Source organism: Ursus maritimus, unplaced genomic scaffold (assembly GCF_017311325.1).
Source record: "Ursus maritimus isolate PB19 unplaced genomic scaffold, ASM1731132v1 scaffold_4, whole genome shotgun sequence".
NCBI classification, from domain to species: Eukaryota; Metazoa; Chordata; class Mammalia; order Carnivora; family Ursidae; genus Ursus; species Ursus maritimus.
In genome coordinates, this window is record NW_024426552.1 from 57,293,108 (window position 1) to 57,302,596 (window position 9,489).

The window sequence follows — 9,489 nt, forward strand, 5'->3', positions numbered from 1 at the left end:
AAGCTTTGGTCATTGGGCACTCTTTCGGGCTGGCTCCTATGTCCTTTTCACATGCCCTCACCTCTCTCCCACCCCCATTTTTTTTTTTTTTTTTTTTTTTTTTTTAGTGCTTCCTTACTTGTTGGCACTACTTGATGCTCTGGGCTCATCTTGTGATATATATCCTATCAGTTCTGTTTCTCTGGAGAACCCTAATATAGTAGATAATCAATAAGTATGTTGGTGAAGAACTGAATGACTAAGCAGGGTGCAGGAATTTATTTGAGGCCCCAAAAGTAATTTTGAGGCATAGTCACTATAATTACTAATACCCCATATACCCGTTACCTCAAATTAATGAATGAATGGTATAGGTGAATGGGAATAGCCTTTGATAACAGACCTAGAATCAAATCTTAAAGCTGGCATTCACTAGCTATTTGATTTTAAAGTAAGTAGTCCTGGGGCGCCTGGGTGGCACAGTGGTTAAGCATCTGCCTTCGGCTCAGGGCGTGATCCCGGCGTTATGGGATTGAGCCCCACATCAGGCTCCTCCGCTATGAGCCTGCTTCTCGCACTTCCCCTGCTTGTGTTCCCTCTCTCTCTGGCTGTCTCTCTCTCTGTCGAATAAATAAATAAAATCTTTAAAAAAAATAAAAAATAAAAAAAAAATAAAAAAAAAAAATAAAGTAAGTAGTCCTTGGGGTGCCTGGTTGGCTCAGCCCGTGGAGTGTGCAACTCTGGATCTCAGAGTTGTAGGTTCAAACCCCACAGTGCGTGTAGAGATTAGTTAAAAAAAATAATTAAAAAAATTTTTAAGAATTTCCTCCATAAAATAAATAAATAAAATAAGTATTCCTTGAAGTCTTGGCATCTTCACATTTAACACTGAGAGAATATTACCACCCTCTGGGAGGACTGTTACGAGTTTACGTGATAATACATTTAATGGATCAAGCAACGTGTCTGGTACATAGCAAGTGCTCAAAACACAATAGTTGCCTTTTTTCCATTTCCCCCCTAATTCACTGGGAGGATGGAAGTCACCTGGTACCAGTTCCTTAACTGTAACCTACATATACCATAACAAACCTCTGCCCATGCATCTGTCCTTTCAGCCCACCAGAACATTCTTAAGCTAACTCTTCCATCTATGGAAAGGGACTCTAAACTTGATTCCTTTCTCTATAGCACTTTATTTCTCCCTTAACCATTTCTCTTTTGCTTCCAAAACATGGAGCTCATTAGACAAGAGTTCACTGCCTTTTCCGTCTATCATTCCATTCCTCGCCTACTTCTGCTCTGAAACTTCTCATCTTTCCTTCATTGGCCAATCCCTCCTAAACCCATGGCAGAGTCTTCTGGTTGTTCCTGCCAACCAAAACTGTTTTCTTAGAGGTCGGGACTATTGTTCCCCACATCAGAGGTCTTTCTCTGCCTTCCCTCTCCTCTCTGCAGGATTGGAGGCTGCTGCTGTCTCCCTTTTCTCCACATTTTCTCTCCTAAATTGTCTTCCTCGTTCCCATTTATGCATCATCTTTCTCTCACATGAATCCTTGTCTCTCACTTTGACTTCCAAGGCTCAATGCTGTTTGCTTTTCTATTTGCTTTCTCTCTACAAAGTTTCAAAGTGTTTCTGTGTAAAAGCCATTACCTTCTTAAAATAAAGCCAGCTTCCAACACAGATCTTGCTCCAAACCTTTGGTTAGGCAAGTTCTCTTCAGAACATTTCATTTCAAAACCAATTAACAGGTCTTTGCAACATGCTGAATTGCCCTGCCTCTTAAAAGACTTTCTTCCAATTTCTCCATTTTATCAATGACACCAAAAATTTAACCTGGCTCTAAACCCAAAATAATCTGCAAATTTGCTCACCAAATCCTATCAATTCTTTTCACAATGTTCATCTCCTCCTGTTTATTCCTACCACTTCAGATGATTAAGTCCTGTTTTACACATGTCTGGCTCTTAACAGTCTTTTTAGCTCCCAGTCTTTCCCCTATTCTTCAATGGTTTCATAGTCCAATGTCTCAATAATCTTTCCAGTTCATGGGACTCAGCATGTGCCTCCCCTGCTCTAGAATCTACAGCACTATTTTCCACCATCTGTTGGATCAAACCCAAACTCTTGGGTCCTAGCTTCCAAGACTCTACCTAACACCACCTTCTTCACTGGCCAGTCTCACTCATCCACTTACACTTAATATAACACACACAGGAGCAGGGCTACCAAGATAATCATGCCATCTACCCTTTTCTCCGCTCCACTCCAGACAGGTTCTTCCTGTGCTCCTTATCAGCCGTTCATTTTTTGCTAAATCTATGCTACTTGCCCACTGAAATGACCTTTCCACTTTGCTCTGCTTTTTCAAATACTATTAACCCCCTCTTTTTTAAGTATTTATTTGTCAGAGAGAGAGAGGGAGAGAGAGAGAGACACTGAGCAAGCAGGGGGGAGCGACAGGCAGAAGGAGTAGCAGGTTCTCCACTGAGCAAAGAGCAGGACTTGATCCCAGAACCCTGGGATCATGATCTGAACCAAAGACAGACACTTAACTGACTGAGCCACCCAGGTGTCCCTGCTATTAACCCTTTGAGGCCCAGTGCAAGTCTGTCCTCCTCTCTAAAACCTTCCCTAATATTTACAAAGCTAATACTAAATCCACTACCTTTGTTCTGGATTCTATCATTCTCACTTCCTAGTAATCTTCTTATGTGATACCTCTTCTCTCTCATATATTATTTTTTTTTTAAAGATTTTATTTATTTATTTGACAGAGATAGAGACAGCCAGCAAGAGAGGGAACACAAGCAGGGGGAGTGGGAGAGGAAGAAGCAGGCTCATAGCGGAGGAGCCTGATGTGGGGCTCGATCCCATAACGCCGGGATTACGCCCTGAGCCGAAGGCAGACGCTTAACCGCTGTGCCACCCAGGCGCCCCTCTCTCATATATTATTAATCTCTACTCTGTTAGTGTTTTTTCCATTAAAATACATCCTTATTAATTTTTTTTCATTTAAAAGGCAAAAATTTTTTTTTCTGACCTTGCAACTCCTTCTGTGTGTTCCCATTCTTTCTCCCTCTCAACTATCAGACTTCTTGAAAAAGTAATTTATACTTACTGTCCCTTCTTCCTTACTTCCCTTCTACTCTTCTCCTCACCATTACCTGGCTTTTATTCATAAAACTGCTTGTAAAAGATCTCCACACTATCAAATCTAATGAACTCTGTAGCAAATATGTTGTTTTTGGTGTTATGGCAACAATACCTCACTTTTCCTTTAGAGAATTTCTCTGCCTGATATCTGAGGTCTGATAGAACCATCAAATATGGGTTTATCTCTGGGGTGGGCACAGGGCTGACCAAAGGACCACACCAGGCAGAAAGGTGGCTAGGGCTGAGTTAGCCCCATGGGCCCATGTGATCTTAGAAGCTATGTCCCCAGGCCTTCCCAAGGCTTCGATTATTCTGCCTTTCTTCACTTCTGTGAGCTTACCCAATATCTACCCATAAATCTATCCATAAATTCTCTGCTTAAGTTAGCCAAAGGCAATTTACATTGCTCATAACCAAAGAGAAATCAACTTTCTTCTCCTTGCCACCTTCACTGTGGCTTCTGCTGTTTAAGAAATGATAGTAGCTAAGGTGAGAATGCTTTCACTAGGAGACCCAATAATGGCTTCATTAATTGTGAGGTAAGGCTATCTGGGACTACATATGCTGCCAGGCAATAGTTAAAAGGGAAGATACAGAAGCATACATGGAAACTGGAAGAATCTTGGGGTACCTCTTTGTACTACCACTAGCAGTGAAGTTACCAGTAGACTATGGCTACCCTACACAGGCAAGACCTGCAAGGGCTCAAAGCAATCAGGAATAAAAGTTTGTCTGACTCCAAAGTCCATACTCCTTAACATACCACTTTCTACTGATATCGATCTACTTGCAGCTCCTTAATCAAGAAATGCTCCCTCTCATTTCCATGCCTTGTATGTTTGTCTGGAATGTTCATATCAACCTTCCAACTGAAAACTTCTTTTTTTTTTTTTTTTTTTTAAAGATTTTATTTATTTATGTGACAGAGAGACAGCCAGTGAGAGAGGGAACACAGCAGGGGGAATGGGAGAGGAAGAAGCAGGCTCCCAGCGGAGGAGCCCGATGTGGGACTCGATCCTGGAACGCCGGGATCACGCCCTGAGCCGAAGGCAGACGCTTAACGACTGCGCTACCCAGGCGCCCCTCCAACTGAAAACTTCTAATTATTAATTAATGTAACTAATTATTATATTATTATTATTATTACTATAATTAAGTAAACTCCTAATTATCCTCTTTGAAACTTTCTCTGATTCCTAGAGGTTAGTCCCAAACATCCTGACATAATACTCCACAATATCTTAACATAAAATACACTCTACATGCTTACTGGTTTTTCCCACTAGCCTGTAAGGCTTCTAAACGGCAGAAACTGCATCTTTTATGTTTGTATCCTCAACAATTAGTACTCAGTATATGGGAGTAATAAATTTCTATTGAAAGAATATCTGGTCTTTCTTTTTTTTTTTAAGATTTTATTTATTTATTTGTCAGAGAGAGAGATTATATATTTATTTGTCAGGGAGAGCAGCAGGCAGAGGGAGAAGCAGGCTCCCCGATGAGCAAGCTCGACGTGGGACTCGATCTCAGGACCCTGGGATCATGACCTGAGCCAAAGGTAGACAGAACCAACTGAGCCAGCCAGGTGTCCCAGTACCTGGTCTTTCCTAATTTTCCATAGTATCAACCACTGCATCTTAGATTTGGGGTACTTATATTTAAATTAGCATCTAATGAATACTGTGTTCAGTCCCTTAATTATTTGATATGGTATTCCCCAATCCTTCCTATAAGTCTAAAAACTTCTTAAGGGCTGAGTTCCCAATGTTTACTATTTCCGTACTCTTGAGCACCTATGAGTATTAGGCACATGGTAAGCACTCAATAAATACTTGATGAACTGAATTTAAAATACAGTATTAGCACATTAATAGGAGCAACTTATCACGCTCTACTGATCTAATTAAAAGATCTGGCCTTCTGAAGTAGTACAGTTGTACTCATAGGGAAATTTTAATGAGAAAAAGAAAAATTATCCAGTTGGACAGTTAAAAGCTTTTCTCTTAGTAAGAGTTCCACAAATATTTTATGGATAACAAGAGTCAACCTTTAGAGCTCAGAGTAAAAGACTCAAGCTATATATCCCCATGCATATTGGAAGTAAGATTACAAATTTAAGGGGTCTGCCGCAACCATAATTACTTAAATTCCACTAACCCTTAACAAATTCATAAGAGAAAGCATAAAAATATTTAATAGCAAATCAATCAATGTCAAATCAACTATGCTAAAGATGTATAGGGCTACCTCTCCATGATATATAACGTGGCAGTCATTTACTCGTTCAACAAACATTTATTAAGTCTTTCTGAATGACAAGTGCTATGTTAGGTCCTAAAATCAGAAAGATAGGGGTGCCTGGCTGATTCAGTCGGTGGAGCATGCGACTCTTGATCTCAGGGTTGTAAGTTCAAACCCCACGTTGGGTGTAGAGATTACTTAAAAATAAAATCTTTTAAAAAATAATAAAAAAAATAAACTTAAAAGATGAAGAGACCACAGTTCCTATGTCAGGGGTTGCAGCTTTGCTGTGCTGCAATGGTATTTAAGAATACAACGGGATGGGCGTGGAGTCTACTCTAAAAAAAAAAAAAAATAGAATACAAAGTGAAACACACTGCCTGGAGTTGCTCAACAAGGAGGCTCTAGGGAGCAGTCTGGTGGAAAAGGTGGATAAACACATACCTTTGGCAACGTGATTAGCCTTAACCCAGAAATAAGTGCAAAATTTTATGAGGCCACAGAGGAAAAAATAATTAACCTACTGAAGAAATAAGGAAAAGATATGGAAGACACTGACATCCATTCGTGAATTCAATGCAAGTCAAGGTGTGAGAAACCTACCACAACAGAAACATCTGAGATAGAATCAAACCTGAAACTAGGGTTGCAAGCAGGGTCGGAAGGATTCCAAAGCAAACCAATCCAACTCATAGCAAACCACTGTAGAAGAGCCAAAAAGTAAAATACCCCCTGCCGTTAAGCGTGAGAGTAATGAAACACACATACAAAGGAAATTAAACCACCACATGGTGTAAGTATAAGGGGAGTCTTTTAAACAACATATGGCATAAAAGTTCAAAGGGCACCAATCATTAAGAGTTAGAGAGCTCTATTAGGAAAACCTTCATAAAAGTAGAGTTAGAACTATCATCGGTGGGGAGAAGAGCACAGGGAGGACTGTCCACATGCTGAGAAAGACCAACGTCATTAACAAAAGCAGAGATCTGAACTACATGGTTGTGGGACCATGAGGAGGTCCAAAGGTTTGGACACACTGGGTAAAAAACTAGACACACGAGTGAAGGCCTGATTTAGCAGAGCCTGGAACACAAGCCTGGTGGCTTGGACACCATTCTAGACTCAGTAGTTGTCAACCATGACCGCTATATAGAAACACCTGGGGAACTTTAAAAACTGTACCTCTGGCTAGCGCTCACCTCATATCAAAAGTAAGAGAATCTTTGAGGGGAGTGGTGAGGACATTAAAATGTAAAAGCATACAAGTGATTCTACTCTACAGTCCAGATTCAGAACCACTGGGCCTGGGGATAGAAAAGTAAGGCATGACAGATAGGGTTAAGACCTAAGCTTGATTTCAGTCCCTATTTATAAGTAACAGTTCTGAACTGATTACCTGTTGAAGCTTATCTTCTAACCTGAGTTAAACATTGTTTTCTTAAAGTGTTTCTTTTCCCTTGTTGACAATGCTAAGCTCTGAAAATCAGAAAATAACGCATCCATTTCTCTCACATGATGGGTTCATTGACTGCACAGTCTGAAACTTAGAATTTTACTTCCATAATTTAGACAACTAATTTAGAAAATAAATATTTCAATCCTATGCTGCCCTTACATCCCTGTAGTGAAGTGCTTTCATATTAAGGAATGTTCTAGGCTGCATCCATGTTTGGATTTTACAAAATTTCTCTTTTAAATATAGAGAGAGTGTAATACCTACATATACAAAAGGCATATTATTTAGGCCAGAGCAAAATATGAGATTAAGTATTCACTCTTATAATACCTGGAGACATTATACTATTCCTGGTTTCAGATGTGCAATGATTACAAAGTACTTTATTTTGTAACAAATACTGTCAGAATACTTCACAAATAAAGGGAAACAACAAATGTATCCCATACAACAACTCTGTGCTACATTAACCAGTGTTTGTGGGAGAAAAAAGTCATCAAGATGTTTAGACAGTATGACAGCCTGTTGATCCTTCAAAAAGGAGGCTGGTCTGTTTGCTCACTTGTTTTTAAAGAAAAAGCAAAGAAACGAATATGCTTCAGGGTCCTGCTTCAGGGTCCATGTTACTCACCAAAGTGTCTATTCAAGAAATGTGTACTTTGCTTATAGGTAAGCAACTGTCTTCTTTATGCGAAATTAAGTTAGCCACAACTATCTTATTTTTGGTGGTGTTAGGTCACTATATCTACTTAATGGTAAAAATGGTGTGAGGACATAAGTTGGAAGCCCACAGCACACACATAGGTAGGTTTGTGCAGTCTCTTATTTCCAGATAAAGTTAATAAACGCGAAAGACCATATCTCAACGTAACCGTGGGGCGGGGAGGGGGCAGTGAGTAGAGGAAAACCCAACAATCAAAATGTGAAACATGAAAAAGAAATACGGAGCCGGATTTCAAGAGTTGGCCATTCGCTTGTACCAATCCTATTAAGGAAGGAAAAGAAAGGCTTCTAAAATTCTAAAAAGAAAACGCAAACCTAACTCTCTGACTAAAGGCGTGAGACTTAAGAAGCAAGTCGCATGAGTCTGACCAGCGGGTCCGAGGAAAATTCAGAGATCAAGGAAAGAAGAGGGGATGAAGGAGAAAGGAAAAGGTGAAGGAGGCAGGCAAAGGCCATCCGGTGTGAACTTGGATGCCCGGGTCTTTATGCACCCAGGGCAGCGTGGAGCCTCTCTCGCCCCGCGCGTGGCTGGGGGCCGGGCCGCAGCGCGAGTCCCCCACCGGCCTGGCACCAGGGGGCGCGGGGCGCCGGAGGTCGGGGAGAAGAGGGACAGGCACAGCGCCCACGCTCGCACCCCACCGGGCTCCGCACTCAGGGGTCCCCAGGAAGGAGACACACTCTGCGCAGCTCTCGTCTCCGGGACCGGGAGGGGGTGGGTGGAGCAGAGCCCGGAGCCGCCCCCCGGAGCCGCCCCCGCAGCCCCGGCCCCCGCCCCCCGCCCCGGCTGTCAGCGGCCCCCTCCCGCAGTCACTCACCCGCGGGCTGCGCGGTCTCGGCCGCGGCGGCGGCAGCGGCGGCGACCCCCGCCTGGGTCATGATCCCAGGCGGGTACGGCAGGGGTGTCCGACCGCCCGGGCGAATCTCTCCGTCCGCGGCCGCCGCCTGCTCCTCTGGGGCTGGGGGAGCGCGGGCCCAGGCCCTCCTCTCCCCCCGCCCCCGCCGCCTCTTCTTGCGGCCACCGCCGCCGCTGCGAGCCCGAGCCCTCAAGGCCGGAGACCCGGCTGCAGCTCGGCCTCAACTTTCCCAGCCCCCCCTCCCCCCACCCCTCCCCGCCCCTCCCGCGGCCGCCGCTCGGCACGCGAACAGCCTACCCTGAGTGCGCCGCGCGCCCGCCCCTGCCACTCAGCCCACCAACCCGGCCCCGGGGAGGCTGCCGTGGTAGCCAATCAGAACCCGGACGCCGATGCGCTTGGCTAGAGGGCGGGAGGAGATGGAGGGAAAACCGAAGCCTGAACGGGCCTCGGGTGGCCCAATGAGGAGGGCCGGGGGGCGGAGGTGTGCAAGTTGGGTTGAAGGAACAGGAAATATTCTTAAAGGTAGAGTGATGGGCAGCAAGGAAAGCCAGTAGGTGACTGGGAGAGAGGTGGGCCTGGTTCCTTAAAGGGGACGCCTTGAGAGCCTAGAAAAGGAGGTGTTTTAAGAAACTACTTTGCATCTTGTTCTCTGTGCTGCTTGTCACCTCTTTCAACAGTTTGGAAGTGGAAAAACTGAAAAGGAAGAAGGCATGGAAGACTTGCAGGAACGATTAGAGAGCTCCTCTTAGCTTAGAGGGTAGGAAGGAGAATGATGCCTCCGTCACAAGAAGTGGGGAAGAAAGAAGAGAATCCAGACGTCTCCGACTGCCCTTTCCCTGGAAGATCGTTGCCGACCTGACGATGCTCGAATTTGTAGGATGTGGTAATCTGTCATCCTTCATTTGCAACAAAGCACAGATTCCTTTGAGCTGGAGATGACCGTGTTCAGAAATGTCCTGGGAGCCTCCCAGTTGGGGGAAAACAGTATGTGGCATTGGGGGATGGGGTTTGGAACCTCAATCTTGAGTTCCTAGAGACCTGCATCTGAGAGGTGTGGAGCAGCGAGTAATGAATGGAGA

General features: G+C 44.0%; 1 protein-coding gene across 2 annotated transcripts in view; it reads right to left on the reverse strand.

Moving 5' to 3' along the window:
- USF3 (upstream transcription factor family member 3) overlaps window positions 1-8,602 on the reverse strand; it is a 50,817-nt gene extending 42,215 nt beyond the window's left edge. For both annotated transcript variants that reach the window (XM_040621250.1, XM_040621249.1), the window contains exon 1: window positions 8,372-8,602. The gene's annotated coding sequence lies outside the window, so the exon portion shown is untranslated. The remainder of the gene's footprint in view (window positions 1-8,371) is intronic.
- Window positions 8,603-9,489: the final 887 nt, after the last annotated feature.